The 14,961-nt window shown below is 40.4% G+C and overlaps 1 long non-coding RNA gene and 3 pseudogenes across 3 annotated transcripts in view; all 4 read right to left on the bottom strand.

The window, feature by feature from the left end:
- Positions 1-14,961, bottom strand: part of LOC135322260 (uncharacterized) — a 40,790-nt gene that overhangs the window by 10,208 nt on the left and 15,621 nt on the right. The window lies entirely within an intron of this gene.
- Positions 4,172-5,073, bottom strand: LOC135322258 (cytochrome b-like; annotated as a pseudogene).
- On the bottom strand, positions 5,137-8,688 carry LOC135322328 (NADH-ubiquinone oxidoreductase chain 5-like; annotated as a pseudogene).
- LOC135322257 (ATP synthase subunit a-like) lies at positions 10,786-11,820 on the bottom strand (annotated as a pseudogene).

Below are 14,961 nucleotides of genomic sequence, written 5' to 3' on the forward strand. Positions count from 1 at the left end.
CTAGCGTAACTTTGTAGGAAATTGTTTGGGCCACAGCTCATAGAGCGCCAATTAATGCATATTTTGAGTTGGAGGCCCATCCGGATCATAAGATGGAATAAACAGCTAGGCTGGATATTGCTAATGTGAATAGTATACCTAGGTTTATGTTGATGAGGGGTTGAGGTATTGGTAGTGGGATTCACATTGTTAGGGCTAAAGTTAGGGCTAGGATGGTACAATAATAAACATTGAGATAGAGGAGGTAGTGGGTCATAGTGGTTCTTTAGTGAATAATTTAATTGCATTGGCAATGGGTTGTAGCAGACCATATGGCCCCACAACATTGGGCCCTTTTCAGAACTGTATATAGCCTAAGACTTTCCGTTTGACAAGTGTGAGAAATGCTACTGCTAGTAGGATGGGAACGATGAGTCTTAGAATATTTACTATGAACATTTTGTTAGGAAGAGGAATTGAATCTCTGGTTGTAAAAGCTTAAGTTTTATGCAATTACCAGTCTCTGCCACCCTAACAGACCCTGGTCTAGGGTTCGTGTTTTTATGGATTAATTAAGATTAATTCATTAATTAGTCCTAAAGCGCCCCTGTGGGGTAGGCCTCATTTCTCTTGTTCTTTCGTACCGGGAGAAATTAATAATAGACAGAAACCGACCTGGATTACTCCGGTCTGAACTCAGATCAAGTAGAACTTTAATTGTTGAACAAACAAAACTTTAATAGTGGCTGCACCATTGGGGTGTCCTGATCCAACATCGAGGTTGTAAACCCTATTGTCAATATGGACTCTTGAATAGGATTGCGCTATTATCCCTAGGGTAACATGTTCCATTGATCAAAAAAGTTTGGATCAGTAAACGATGCTTCATTTTGATCAGTGGATCTTAATTTTAATCACTCGGAGGTTTTTCTGTTCTCCGAGGTCACCCCAACCAAAATTGCTGGCCCTGCTAAAAGGCTATTATCCCTGGCGGTTAAATATAGTTTTTGCGGGTCAGTTAATTGAAGCTCCATAGGGTCCTCTTGTCTTATTAATTCATCCCCGCCTCTGCATGGGGAGGTCAATTTCACTGATTGGAAGCAAGAGACAGAACCCTCATGTGGCCATTCATCCAAGTCCCTGTTTAGAGAACAAATGATCATGCTACCTTTGCATGGTCAGGATACCGTGGCCGTTTAACAAGCATCACTGGGCAAGCAGTGCCTCTAATACTGGCAATGCTAGAGGTGATGTTTTTGGTAAACAGGCAGGGCTCGTGTTTGCCGAGTTCCTTTTGCTTCTTTTAAGCCTTCCTTAGTGCACACCTGTGTCGGGTTAACAGTAAGTTTAATAAATTGTTTATTATTAGATTAAATTTATTAAGTGTTAACTGTCAGTAGAGTGTTGCTGACATAAGCTTGTGCAAGGAGAAATTGTTTCTTGTTACTCATAATAACATTGTTGCTTTTATTATTTAATAGATTAGTCCAGTATCGGGTTAGGAGTTCTTTATTAACTATTGGTATTAAAACATATTTAGTGTTGAGCTTGAACACTTTCTTAATTGATGGCTGCTTTTAAGCCAACTATGGTAATTGTTGTTTTTACTCTCTAAGTAAGGCTGTATCCTTAGTCTAAAAAGCTGTACCCTTTTAGATTAACCTTTAAAAATACAATAAAATTAGTAATTCTTTAGGTATTTTTAAAGTTGAACTTACATTCTTCTCCTGGACAACCAGCTATCACCAGGCTCGTCACGCTTGTCACCTCTACTTGTAAATCTTCTCACTGTTTAGCCACATAGACGAATTAGCCCCCTAGGCTGTTCACAAGTAGCTCGTCTGGTTTTGGGGTAGTTAACTTAAGTTCTCTTTGCTAAAATTTTCTAGTTAAATCATTATGCAAAATGTACAAGGGTTAATCTTTGCTTCTTACTACTTTAGGTGTTCTTTCATCGTTCCCTTACGGTACTTTCTCTATAGCGCCATTAGTAAATTTCTATCTCCTATACTGTAGAGTTAACATAAATGATTTGTTTTACATTTTTGAAATATTTGAAATGCGTAGGTTTTGGGCTAGCTCTAGTTCAAGACGTTCATCTTTTATGAAATCTCCTAAGTGTAAACTAGGTGCTTTATTTAAGCTACGTTTTGTTCTTCCAAGCACACTTTCCAGTATACTTACCTTGTTACGACTTACCTCTTCTCACGTGTCTAGCACTTATTATTGTAATCTATAGGCCCATTATACTTGAAGAGGGTGACGGGCGGTGTGTGCGTGCTTCATGGCCTAGTTCAATTAAGCACTCTATTCTTAATTTACTACTAAACCCTCCTTTAGCCTTCAATTTCATAAGAGCCTTCGTTAGAGCTGCAGATTTTCTTGGGGGCAAGAAAATGTAGTCCATTTCTTCCCATCCCACTGGTTACACCTTGACCTAACATTTTTACGTTTAAATAGTTAAGCTTACTTTCATTCCCTTCGGGGGTTTGCTGGAGATGGCGGTATATAGACTGAATTAGCAAGGGTTGGTAAAGTTGATCGGGGTTTATTGATTATAGAACAGGCTCCTCTAGGAGGGTATGAAGCATTGCCAAGTTCTTTGAGTGTTAAGCAGTTGCTAGTAGTACTCTGGCAAGTGATTTTTTTCATCATAATCACCTGGATTTAAGGCTAAGCATAGTGGGGCATCTAATCCCAGTTTGGGTCTTAGCTGTCGTGTAATTAGATAGTACTAGGGTCACTTTCGTAGTTTATTTTTACTCTGGCTATAGCTTTCTACATCCTAGCCAGGGCTTAACTCTGTTTTTGTTGCTGTTGTTGTTGTTACTCATTAACATGCTTTACACTGTATCTCTATTAATTTGGGTTAATCATATGACCGCGGTGGCTTGCACGAAATTTACCAACCCTGAATAATATAACTTAGTCAAACTTCCGTTTATGACTTAATTTTTACCACTGCTGTATCCCGTGGGGGTGTGGTTAAGCAAGGCGTCGTTAGCTACAGCTTTGTGTGCTTGATGCTGGCTCCTTTTATCCATTGAGAGTTAGGGGCCATTCTCACTGGGATGCAGATACTTGCATGTGTAATTTCATTGGAAACTAATAGAAAGGTTGGGATCAAACCTATGTGTTTATGGAGCCATGAGTCCATCTCGGCATTTTCAGCTCCTTGCTTTAAATTTAAGCTACGTCAACAGGCTGTGTGTCAGCTTAAGTTGGTGTTAAGGTGAAACATGTGCTAATTAAAATGCTTGTTCAATTCTGTTTTAAAATTTTTGGCAGATCTAGGGAGATAGCTGTCTATATATTTTGAGTATATCTAAGTAGCACATTGGTACGATACGACTGTGTTGCCGCTTGAGTAAAATTAAATTTTATCCATAGGGCTTGTTTGGGTTCTATTAGCTTATGCACTATGTCTTGTTTTTGGGGTTTGGCAGGACCGTCTGGTGCATAGGAAATAGGACTTGTGGGGGATAAGGGGGGTTTGGTCTAAGCAAGCTAATTACTTGCTTAACGCGTACACATGTGTGAGTGTACATGTACACATGTGGGTGTATGTGTATGTATACACGTGTGGGTGTACGTGTGAGTTATGTCCTGCGACCACTGACCAAATAGCACCTTATGGTTTGTTGATGCGGGTAAATGATATTCATTAAAGTCCAGCTTCAATTGATTTGACTGCGTTGGGGCCTCAGATAGCCATAGCGGAGTCCTTGCAAGTTCCCCCTCTTAAAATTATAAAAATATCAAATGCATAACACCACAGTTATGTGTGAGCATGGGCTGATTGGTCATTAGTCCATTGACATGTCTTATTTAAGAGGAAAGTGTGGGCGGTTTTAGGTGAGATGGTCCTGAAGTAAGAACCAGATGCCTGGTAAAGTTCCAGTATAGAAACTCCCAGGATGGATGGGCCCAGAGCGAGAAGAGGGACACCTGCTGAGCGGGTTGATGGTTTCACGGGGCTTGGTGATTAAGCTTGTGATCTAAGGGTTATGATATGCTTGTTAACTGGAAATAATTTGACTTGATGTTCTATGCATGATCAAGGATAAGATGTACACGCCCAGCTTTGGGTGCTGGGGGTGGGGCATTGGCCTCTTCCTTGAGTCTTAGGGAGGGCATGATCCTCCTTTTATGGTTTACAAGACCAAAGTAATCAATATACTACGAAGACTCTTCATTTTAAAAGGCGGTTTTCGATGATTCCTGCTACTGGTATAAGAATCAGGATTAGGAAGAAGTATAAGATGGATGCTACTTGGCCAGTCGTAGTGAAGGGGGGTTCAATGGGCTGTCCTCCGATTCAAGTGAGGGTCAGTAGGTCGGCTGCTAGGATTCAAAACAGGCACTGGCTAATGGGGCGAAATATTATGCTTCATTGTTTTGATGTATGTAAGAATGGAATGAGCGCTAGGACTAGGATTGAGAGCACTAAGGCTAGGACGCCTCCTAGTTTATTAGGAATCGACTGTAGGATGGTGTATGCAAATAAGTATCATTCTGGTTTAATATGGGGTGGTGTGTTGAGGGGGTTAGCTGGGGTGTAGTTGTCAGGGTCTCCTAGTAGGTCTGGCAAGAATAGTACGAGAATGAGTAGGGCTATAATTAGTAGCAAAGCACCTAGAATGTCTTTGATTGTATAGTATGGGTGAAATGGAATTTGTCTATGTCTGAAGAGATTCCTGTGGGATTGTTAGAGCCTGTTTCATGTAAGAATATCAGGTGCACTCCCGCCAGGGCTGCGATGATGAAGGTAGGATGAAGTGGAAGGCAAAGAACCGTGTTAGGGTGGCTTTGTCTACAGAGAAGCCGCCTCAGATTCATTCGACTAATGTGGTTCCAATGTACGGATTGCTGAGAGTAGACTGGTAATAACTGTGGCCCCTCAGAATGATATTTGTCCTCATGGGAGGACGTAGCCCATGAAGGCTGTTGCCATCACTGTGAATAATAGGATAGCCCCAATATTTCAAGTTTCTAGAAAGGCATATGACCCATAGTAAAGTCCTCATCAGACATGAATATACAAGCAAATGAAAAATATAGAGGCCCCGTTGGCGTGCAGGTATCAGATGATTCAGCCGTAGTTTACGTCTCGACAAATGTGTGTGACCCATGAGAAGGCAGTTGTTGTGTCTGATGTATAACGTATTGCCAGGAATAATCCCATTAGAATTTGTACAATTGGGCAGATTCCTAATAAAGAGCCAAAGTTTCACCAAAATGAGGTATTAGATGGGGCTGGGAGGTCAATGAATGAGTTGTTAATAATCTTTAGTAGTGGGTGTGATTTTCGGATGTTGATCATTAGGGTTCTTGCAGTTGAATTACAACGATGATTTTTCATGTCATTAGTCATGGTTTGAGTCCATGCGGGAATGAATGACGACATACATTGTATTTATTTTGAGTATTATTTTTGTGATTGGCTTTGTTAGTTTTTCTTCAAAGCCCTCACCGATTTATGGGGGGCTTGGCCTGATTGTGAGTGGTGGGGCGGGTTGTGGTATTGCATTAAAATCTGGGGGGTCTTTTTTAGGCCTAATGGTGTTCTTAATTTATTTGGGTGGAATAATGGTATTTGGTTATATGACGGCTATGGCCACAGAGCAGTACCCTGAAGCGTGGGTGTCTAGTAAAACAGTATTGGGAGCCTTCGTTTTAGGTTTGGTAGTGGAAATGGTTATAGCTGTTTATGTATTGAAGGGGGAGGAAGTGGAGCTTATTTTTAAGTTTAATGGGCTGGGTGATTGGGTTATTTATGATATGGGGGATTCTGGATTGTTTAGTGAAGAGGCAGTGGGGATTGCTGCTTTATACAGCTACAGTACTTGGTTGGTGATTGTTACTGATTGATCTTTATTTATTGGTGTGGTTGTTATTATGGAGATTACCCTTGGTAATTAAATAGGATCGTAGCTAGGGCCAAAGTAACAAGGAATGAGAAGAAGTACAGTTTGATAAATCCCTTTTGGTTGGATACTAATGTGGAGGTTTTCGTTTGTATGAGTGAGATAGTTTTTGGCAGGGCGGTTTCTAACCAGATTAAGTCTAGGAATAGGGATGCTGATTTTTGGCTTACTGAGAGGCCTAGATAGGGGATAAGGCGATGCATGATAGTGGGGAAGAAGCCTAGGAAGTTGCAAAATTTGAATAATTTTGAAGGGTGGGTGAACTTGAGGTTTTGGGTGATAAGGTTAATTTCTATTGCTAGGGCGAAGCCTAGGATTGTTACTGCAAAGGGTGGTCAATTTTAGGTGATGAGGCATAGACATTTGGGGGACTGTTATAGGGGGAATGTTGTTGGAGATGATAAATCCAGCAAAAATGCTTCCGATTAGCAGGCGTTTAATGGAATTAATAAGGAGGGCATTATTCTCCTTGATTAAAATTTATGTAGTAAAGCACGGTTGCCCCAGGAGGGCATAGAAGATAATGCGAGTACTGTAGGCGGCTGTGAGGGATGTGGCGATGAGAGTAGTAAGTAGGGCTCAGGCGTTGGTATATGACATGTTGGCGGCTTCAATGATTAGGTCTTTAGAATAAAATCCTGTGAGAAATGGAATTCCGATCAGGGCCAGGCTGCGGATAATGAGGGCTGTTGAAGTAAAGGGTATGGCTTTGAAGAGGCCCCCTATTTTTCGAATGTCTTGTTCATCATTTAGGCTGTGGATGATGGAGCCCAAGCATATGAATGGTATGGCCTTGAAGAAGGCATGTGTACAGATATATAGGACAGCTAGGTAGGGCTGATTGATACCAGTCATTACTATTATTAGGCCTAACTGGCTTGAGGTGGAAAAGGCGACAATTTTTTTTATCATCATCGTGGGTAAGTGCGCAGATAGCCATAAATAGTGTGGTGGTTGCTCCTAGACATAATGTTACAGTTTGAACTGTTTTGTTGTTTTCTATTAGAGGGTAGAATCAGATAAGTAAGAATATCCCTGCTACAACTATTGTGCTTAAGTGCAGTAGGGTGGATACAGGGGTAGGACCTTCTAGCGCAGAGGGCAGTCAAGGGTGTAGGGCGAACTGGGCAAATTTTCCTGCTGCGGCTGGAAGGAGACATATTAGGGGCATGTTGGGGTGGCCTTGGGTGAGGGCAAAGATTTGTTGGAATTCTCACACGTTTAGATTAGTCAGGAATCAGGCCCTGGCTGCTACAAATCCAGTATCTCCAACATGGTTATATAAAATTGCTTGGAGGGATGCCGTGTTTGCGTCTGCTCGGCCGTGTCATCATCCAATCAGTAAGAAGGATATAATCCCTACGCCCTCTCAGCCGATGAAAAGTTGAAATAGGTTATTAGCGGTAATGAGGATGAGTATTGTGATGAGGAATAGAAGCAGGTACTTAAAGACTTTATTAACGTTGTGGTCGGAGTGTATGTATCATACTGAAAATTCTGTAACAGACCATTTCACAAATAATGCGAGTGGTACAAACATTATTGAGAAGTAGTCTATTTTGAAGCTGAGTGACAGCTTTAGAGTGTGGACTGTAATTCAGTGTCAGTTTGAGATAATTATTTCTTGTCCAGAGTGGATGAATATTGTAGTTGGGATTAGACTAATAGCAAAGCTAGATGCGATGGTGTTTTTTACATAGAGGGGTCACAGGTTACTTCTATAGATATTGGAGGTTGCTATCATAATTGGTAAGGTACTGAGTATGAATAATGTGAGCAATGTGAAGGCTGCGAATATATTTATTACTTTTATTTGGAGTTGCACCAAGTTTTTGGCTCCTAAAATGAACGGATTACTTTTATCCTTTAGAAGTTTGAAAAAGCCGTATTGTTAAATATGGGGGCATGAATTAGCAGTTCTTGCATACTTTTTCGGTATATAAAGAGTTCTGATCTCTTATTGCTAGATTCACAATCTAGTGTTTTTCTTAAACTATGTTTACAGTACATGAAGCCCATGATGATTTTAGGGTTGAGAGATAATATAAGCAGGGGTAGCATGTGTAGGGCTTTGAGAGAATTTTCTCGTGTAAAGGCTGGTTGATACTGTTGATGTGGTAAGTATATTTACCTCTCTGTGTCACAATAAGCATATATAGGGAATACAAGGCTGTCATTATCATGTTAGCCCCTATTAGAATAATTGTGATGTTGGACCATGAGAATGAAGATATGATTACAAATAACTCTCCGATTAGGTTGATTGTGGGTGGTAGGGCTAGGTTAGTGAGGCTTGCTAGCAATCATCACATTGCTATTAGTGGGAGGAGTGTTTGTAGGCCCCAGGCTAGGATTATCGTCTGACTGTGGGTACCTTCATAGTTTGTGTTGGCTAAGCAGAAAAGTATAGAAGATGTAAGTCCATGGGTGACTGTGAGGGTCGTGGCCCCCATATAGCTTCAGGGTGTTTGGATTAAGAAAGCCACAATAACTAGAGCTATGTGGCTGACTGAGGAGTATGCAATTAGTGATTTAAGGTCGGTTTGACATAAACAAATGGTGCTAGTCATAATTATGCCTCAGAGAGACAGTATTAAGAAGGGATACGTTATATGCTCTGTAAGGGGATTTAGAATAGTTATAATTCATAGTATGCCGTAGCCCCCTAGTTTAAGTAGAACAGCAGAGCCAAAACTATTGACCCTGCAATTGGGGCTTCTACATGGGCTTTTGATAGTCAGAAATGAAGGCAATAGAGGGGTATTTTTACCATAAAGGCCATTATGCATGCCAATCATAGTAGTGCATTGGATTAAGAGTCAGCTATTGGTTGATTTCAGTACTGCATGATCATAAAGTTTAAGGAACCTGTTGTGTTTTGGATATAGATGAGTGCAACCAAGAGTGGTAAGGACCCCATCAGCGTATAGAAGAGAAAGTAGGAGCCAGCATTGAGACGTTCTGTTTGGTTTCCCCATCGAGTGATAATAATTAGGGTGGGGACTAGAGTCGCTTCAAATAGTATGTAGAATATAATTAGTTCTAATGCGGTAAATGTCATAATTAGAAAGGCTTGGAGTAGAATTAGCATAGTAATATATGGACTCTTTGGACAGGTGGGATTGGCTGGTGATAAGTCACGTTGTCAGGACTAGCAGGGCTGCTGACAAGGAATCTGAGAAAAATGTGAGTGAAAATTTCGTACTATTGTCTTATATTGATTATGCAAGGAGAGGCCAATGAGGCTAATCAGCAAGCTATGGGCTGTAGTGTTAATTCAGTTTATGCTATTCTTTGATAGCCAGGTCAGGGGGATCAGTATGACAGTGGGCAAAATGACTTTTAGCTTTGTAGTAGATTAAGGTTCTGTATGTAATCTGTGCCATATGTGTTTGAAATCATTACTAACAAAGCCAGGCCTAGTGCGGCTTCACATGCTGCGAATACTAGAAGAATAATAGGCATCATGCTGGCTAGTGTAAGGTGTGTATTTAGAATTATTAGCGTTGCTATTACAAATAGTGAAAGCATTATGCCTTCCAGACATAGTAGGGAGGACATCAGATGTGATCGATATATCAGGAGGCCGATGAGGGATATTATAAATGCCAGAATAATATTTATATATACTAGAGACATTTGATAATTATGAATTTAATCATAATCTAATGAGTCAGTCATTAATTTTATTTAAGCTAATTACTATATTCAGTTCATTCTAGTCCTTTTTGGGTTCATTCATAGGCAAGGCTAACTGCTTAGCAGCGAAATGATGAGCATGGTGTATAGGTAGTTTATTTGGGAGGCCCATGGTAGGGTGAATAGGAGCACAATCTCTAGGTCAAAGAGAAGAAAGGTAATGGCAATTATGAAAAATTTCATAGAGAAAGGCAGGCACGCTGATCCCATAGGGTCAAATCTGCATTCATAGGGGCTTGTTTTTTCTATGTAGACATTTAACTGGGGGAGCCAGAATGCAATTAGCACTAGGAGTGATGCTAGGACAGTGTTTGTAAGCAGGGCTAGTATGAGATTAATTATCCTTTTTCGGGTTATACCGAAGCTAACTGATTGGAAGTCCCTTGTACTATTTAATACTAAAAGGATAGGACCCTCATCAATAGATAGAGGCATAAAGGAATAGCCACATGACATCTACAAAATGTCAGTACCAAGCAGCAGCTTCAAATCCAAAGTGGTGGCTGGACATAAAGTGGAATTTTAGTTGTCGCAGAAAGCATACGGCTAAGAAAGTGGAGCCAGTGATGACACGAAGGCCATGGAATCCAGTGGCTACAAAAAAAAGTGGACCCGTAGATGCTGTCTGAAATTGTAAAGGGTGCTTCGTAGTACTCTGAGGCTTGAAGTAGTGTGAAGTACCGTCCTAGGGCAATTGTGATAAATAGCGCTTGGAGTATGTGCGTGCGGTTGCCTTCTATTAAGCTGTGATGTGCTCGGGGGGATTGATACCCCAGAGGCCAATAAGACGGAAGTGTTAAGAAGTGGGGCTTCCAGTGGGTTTAGGGGGTGGATGCCTGATGGGGGCCAACACCCACCTAGCTCTGGAGTAGGGGCAAGACTTGAGTGGTAAAAAGCTCAGAAGAACCCAGTAAAAAATAAAACTTCTGAAATAATGAAGAGCACCATTCTGTACCACAGCCCCTTTTGGACTGCTGGGGCGTGATGTCCTTGAGATGTGCTTTCTCGTACAATATCTCGTCATCACTGGTATATTGTTAACACATTTGTTACTAATCCTAGTGACAGTAGAAGAGTTGAATTAAAGTGAAATCATATGGTCAGGCCAGATGTCATAAGGAGGGTGGACAGGGCACCCGTAAGAGGTCAGGGGCTGGGGTTTACTATGTGGTATGCATGAGTCTGGTGGGTCATTAGGTGTTATCATGTAGGTATAGGCTTACTAGTAGAGTAAACACATAAGCTTGGATAAGAGCAACGGCGAATTCAAGGATTGTTAATAGGACTAAAGCAATAAATGTGATGAGGGCCATGGGTGCGCTAATACTTATTAGTGCAAGTGTGGCTCCCCCAATTAAATGTATTAGTAAGTGGCCTGCTGTAATATTAGCTGTCAGTCATACAGCCAGAGCCACTGGCTGAATAAACAGACTGATGGTCTCGATGATTACTGATATAGGAATTAGTGGTGCTGGTGTTCCTTGGGGAAGAAAGTGTGCTAGTGAGGCATTTGTTTTATTGTGAAAGCCGGTGACCACAGTTCCAGCCCACAAAGGAATTGCCATTCCCAGGTTTATTGACAGCTGTGTGGTAGGGGTAAATGAGTGTGGAAGAAGTCCTAAAAGGTTTGTAACCCCAATGAATATAATTAAGGATATAAGTATTAGGGTTCAGGTTTGTCCCTTGTAGTTGTGGATGGCTATTTGCTTTGATGTTAGTCGGACTAGTCACTGTTGGATAGAAATGAGCCAGTTGTTAATCAGTCGGGCAGGGGCTGGGAATAGCATCCTTGGGAACATAATAATGATGATGACAATAGGGAGTCCTATTAGTGTTGGGGTAAGGAAAGAGGCAAATAAATTTTCGTTCATTTTGTTTCTCAGGGGTACTCTGTTTACGGACCTTGCTGGATTTTAGCTCAGGGCTTGATGGGTAGGTGTACTTGGAGAATTTCAACTGGAATACGATGAAGAGGGTCAAAAATATTGATAAAATAGTAATAAATCATGTTGATGTGTCTAGCTGGGGCATGTCATTAAGGAGAGGTCTTGGCTCTCACTCTTTAACCTAAAAGGTGAACGCTATTTAGCTTCTTAATGAACTTATAGCATAGACATAGATCACTCCTCAAAGTATTTCAGTGGCACCATTTCAAGGACAATCGGCATGAAGCTGTGGTTTGACTCACAAATCTCTGAGCATTGCCCATAGAAAAGTCCAGGTCGTGTCGACATTAGTGTAGTTTGATTTAAGCGCCCAGGAACTGGATCTGTTTTTAGCCCTAAGGAAGGGACCGCCCATGGGTGCAGGATGTCTTCAGATGAAACTAGCACTCGGATTGTTACTTCTATTGGCAGGATTACTTGGTTATCCACTTCTAATAATCGCAGTTCGCCCAGTTTTAGATCTGACGTGGGGATTATGTAGGAGTCGAAGTTTAAATCCTCATAGGCTGTATACTCGTAGCTTCAGTATCACTGATGGCCCATTGTCTTAATGGTCAGGGATCGTATTCCCTGATTTTCATCCTAACTCCACCCTCCCGAATGGAGGAGGGATTTTGTCCTTATTTAGTCTGGATCAGAAGTGTCATGGCATGTTGGTGCATGATGGGTACTTCTAATCTGCAAGGCTAATTTGATTGTAATAAGGGCATAATGAGCAAAAGGTTACATTCTGACACTGGAAATTCCTGCTCCCCCCCCCGCCTTTCTTTGTAAGTCTACAGGCCACTCATCACCCCAAAAGTTGTAACCACATCGACCCAGAGGTTCCTGCTTTTCTTTCTCTGCCCTGGTGCTTACATGATGTGTGATTTTCTGTATTTGGCCTGTGCTCTTCCTTTCTGCCCAATTCCTGCCATTTGGTCTGTGTCCCCCTTTCTCTGCTCATATCTAGCTATCTGCCTGCTCTAATGGTTTGTTGATTTAATTAATATAGACATCTTTAGAGTCATCAATATTAAGTATAATACCTTTACTGTACTTAGGTTTGATGACAGTCAAATAAGATCTTGTTGTATCTGTTTCAGATTTGTCAAAAAAATAGTAATTTGATGTGATAAAAGTCTTATAAGTAAATTAAACGCAAATGAGATAAAAGCTTTTGGGTAAACAGTTTAAAAATAATTACATTTTAGGAATGTGTTTTTGAAGTAATCTCTGCAAGTATTTGGTATCTTAAAATTCTAGACTTGTGCTAAATTAAATGATAGGGGTTTATTAAATAACTAGGTCATTCCCAAATAAAGTAAAATATTAGAACATTAATTACCAAACATTGGCTTCCCTTTACAGAGAAGATAAAGGTATTTGGGACTATTGATAAATATGTTTGGTGCCACACTAAGATTTTCTATAAGAAAACATGGGTTTAGAAATTATTATTGGTATTTATGCTTGTCAATCTACGGAACACTAATATAGAAGACAGTTCATAATTGCTTATTTCCTAGTTTTCACAGGAAATTAAGGATTTTAAGAGTTAAGTATTCTTATGTAAGTATGTAATTAAGCTACAAATAATGAAGAAATATTTTGGTATACAGTAGAAAAATGAGTGTATGTTTTCAGTAAAAGAAGATATAAAAGATAGGACTGCATTTTGCTACTTAGAGTTGGTAGTTTCTAGTTGGGCGAACTAAGGGATGAAATAATATGGATGCAGAAAGTGACAGGTTAGGAAAAGGAATCCTGAGAAAAGAGTGTGTGTATTGTCAGGAGTGACTAAATGGATTTTTGTTAAAAGTCAGCTGGTAGAAGGCTGGGTTTTGATGCTCTCTGTTAAGAAAACAAAGTTTCTTAGTGCTACTTTTGATAACAGATTGTGTGAGTGTCTGTGCTTGTATCTGTTTTTGAAACCACTGTCACTTTGGTTGAGTAAATAAGTATTGTTTCACTGTGACCTATGATTTTATCTTACCAAGTGTTTCAAAACTTTTTAACAACTTTCCAAATACCAAATTTTGATTAAAGTTCCTTTGACCTCCTGCTAACTTTGAGAAGCTTCAGAGGGCCCCTGAAACATCCCAGTGAGAGATATTAAACTAATTAGACATAGTTGGTATGTTAAATTACTTTAAAAATTATCAAGTGATTGGGGATAAAGCTTAGTTTATATTGTAAAGGTAAAAGTCACTAATAAAGTTAATTGAAAATTCATATAAAACATTTTCATTTCAAAAAGGCACAGGAAGAGAAATGCAAGTTCCCCCTAGAAGGGCTTTTGTTTTTGTAAGGTCAGAATTCTGAAAAGATGTTTTTATCAGGCTGCCTTTTTTTTTTTAAAAAAAAACTTTATTGCATATGCAATAAAAGAGCCTCAGCTTAGGTATTTTCAGGGAGAGCTTTTCTTTAATTCCCAATTAAGTACTTGTAAGTTTTGTATATACATAAACCTGGCTGGGTTATTAGTGAGAGGCTGGCAACCTGTCATTCCTTCTTTTGTTTTGAAAGCTTTTATCTCCATTCTTAGGTTAGCTTGTCAGAATAAAATCGCTAGTGGGTTTCCCCACTGCATGAGACAGCTGCATGGCATGAGGTCTTTGCCTCCACCACTCTTGCAAGTTTCTCAGTCACCTGAGAAAGCCATTGCTGGCCAGGAGGAGGGCCCCATCTTTGGAGTCAAATGGCTTCTCATAAGATTTCAGTTTTGACAGACTCTATTAATGTAGCCAATTCAAGAAAAAATGACAGACCAGTTTCCCCCCTAATTACCCAGTCCAACCCTACTCAGTGTTAACTGAACAAAGTCTTCCCAGTCTTTCAACTGAGGATAAAAGCACTCAGTGTCTAAAGTGAGTAAAATCTTCCCAGGGCCTTTCACTGAGGATAACCTGGTACCTCTTCTTGAAACTAAAAGTTTCGAGGATAACCTACTACTCCAGAGAGGAGTTTAATACCATCAAATAAAACTTAGGATCATCAACCAATAACGGGTGATCCTAGAACCAGGAGACACCCAAATTCTCAGAGTCTGGACTCTGAGGAGTCAGATGAGCCCAAGAGGCCTCTGCTGGTACCAAGGCTCCGGGTCCTCATGGAGTCCAGGTGAAGGAAAGAAGTCTGCTCTGGGTCCCCTGTGGTCACCAATACTGTCGACTGAAATAATGCATAACCTGAAAGTTGAGAGTTATGTTTTATTCAGTGGACAATTCTGAGGACTTGAACCCCTTTGAGCCCAGGCTCTCAAGGAATGCTCCAGAAGAGGGAGGGGAGGAGCCAGGATATATAGGAGTTTTACAACAAAGACCAGGTAGTTAAAACATTAAAAACAAAACCAGACATCTCAAGTTAAAGAATTTAGCGCTTTTCTGGGTATGGGAAGGAGCAAATGTCTGGGCTTATTGAAATCATCC

The sequence above is a fragment of the Camelus dromedarius genome, chromosome 10 (genome assembly GCF_036321535.1).
Source record: "Camelus dromedarius isolate mCamDro1 chromosome 10, mCamDro1.pat, whole genome shotgun sequence".
NCBI classification, from domain to species: Eukaryota; Metazoa; Chordata; class Mammalia; order Artiodactyla; family Camelidae; genus Camelus; species Camelus dromedarius.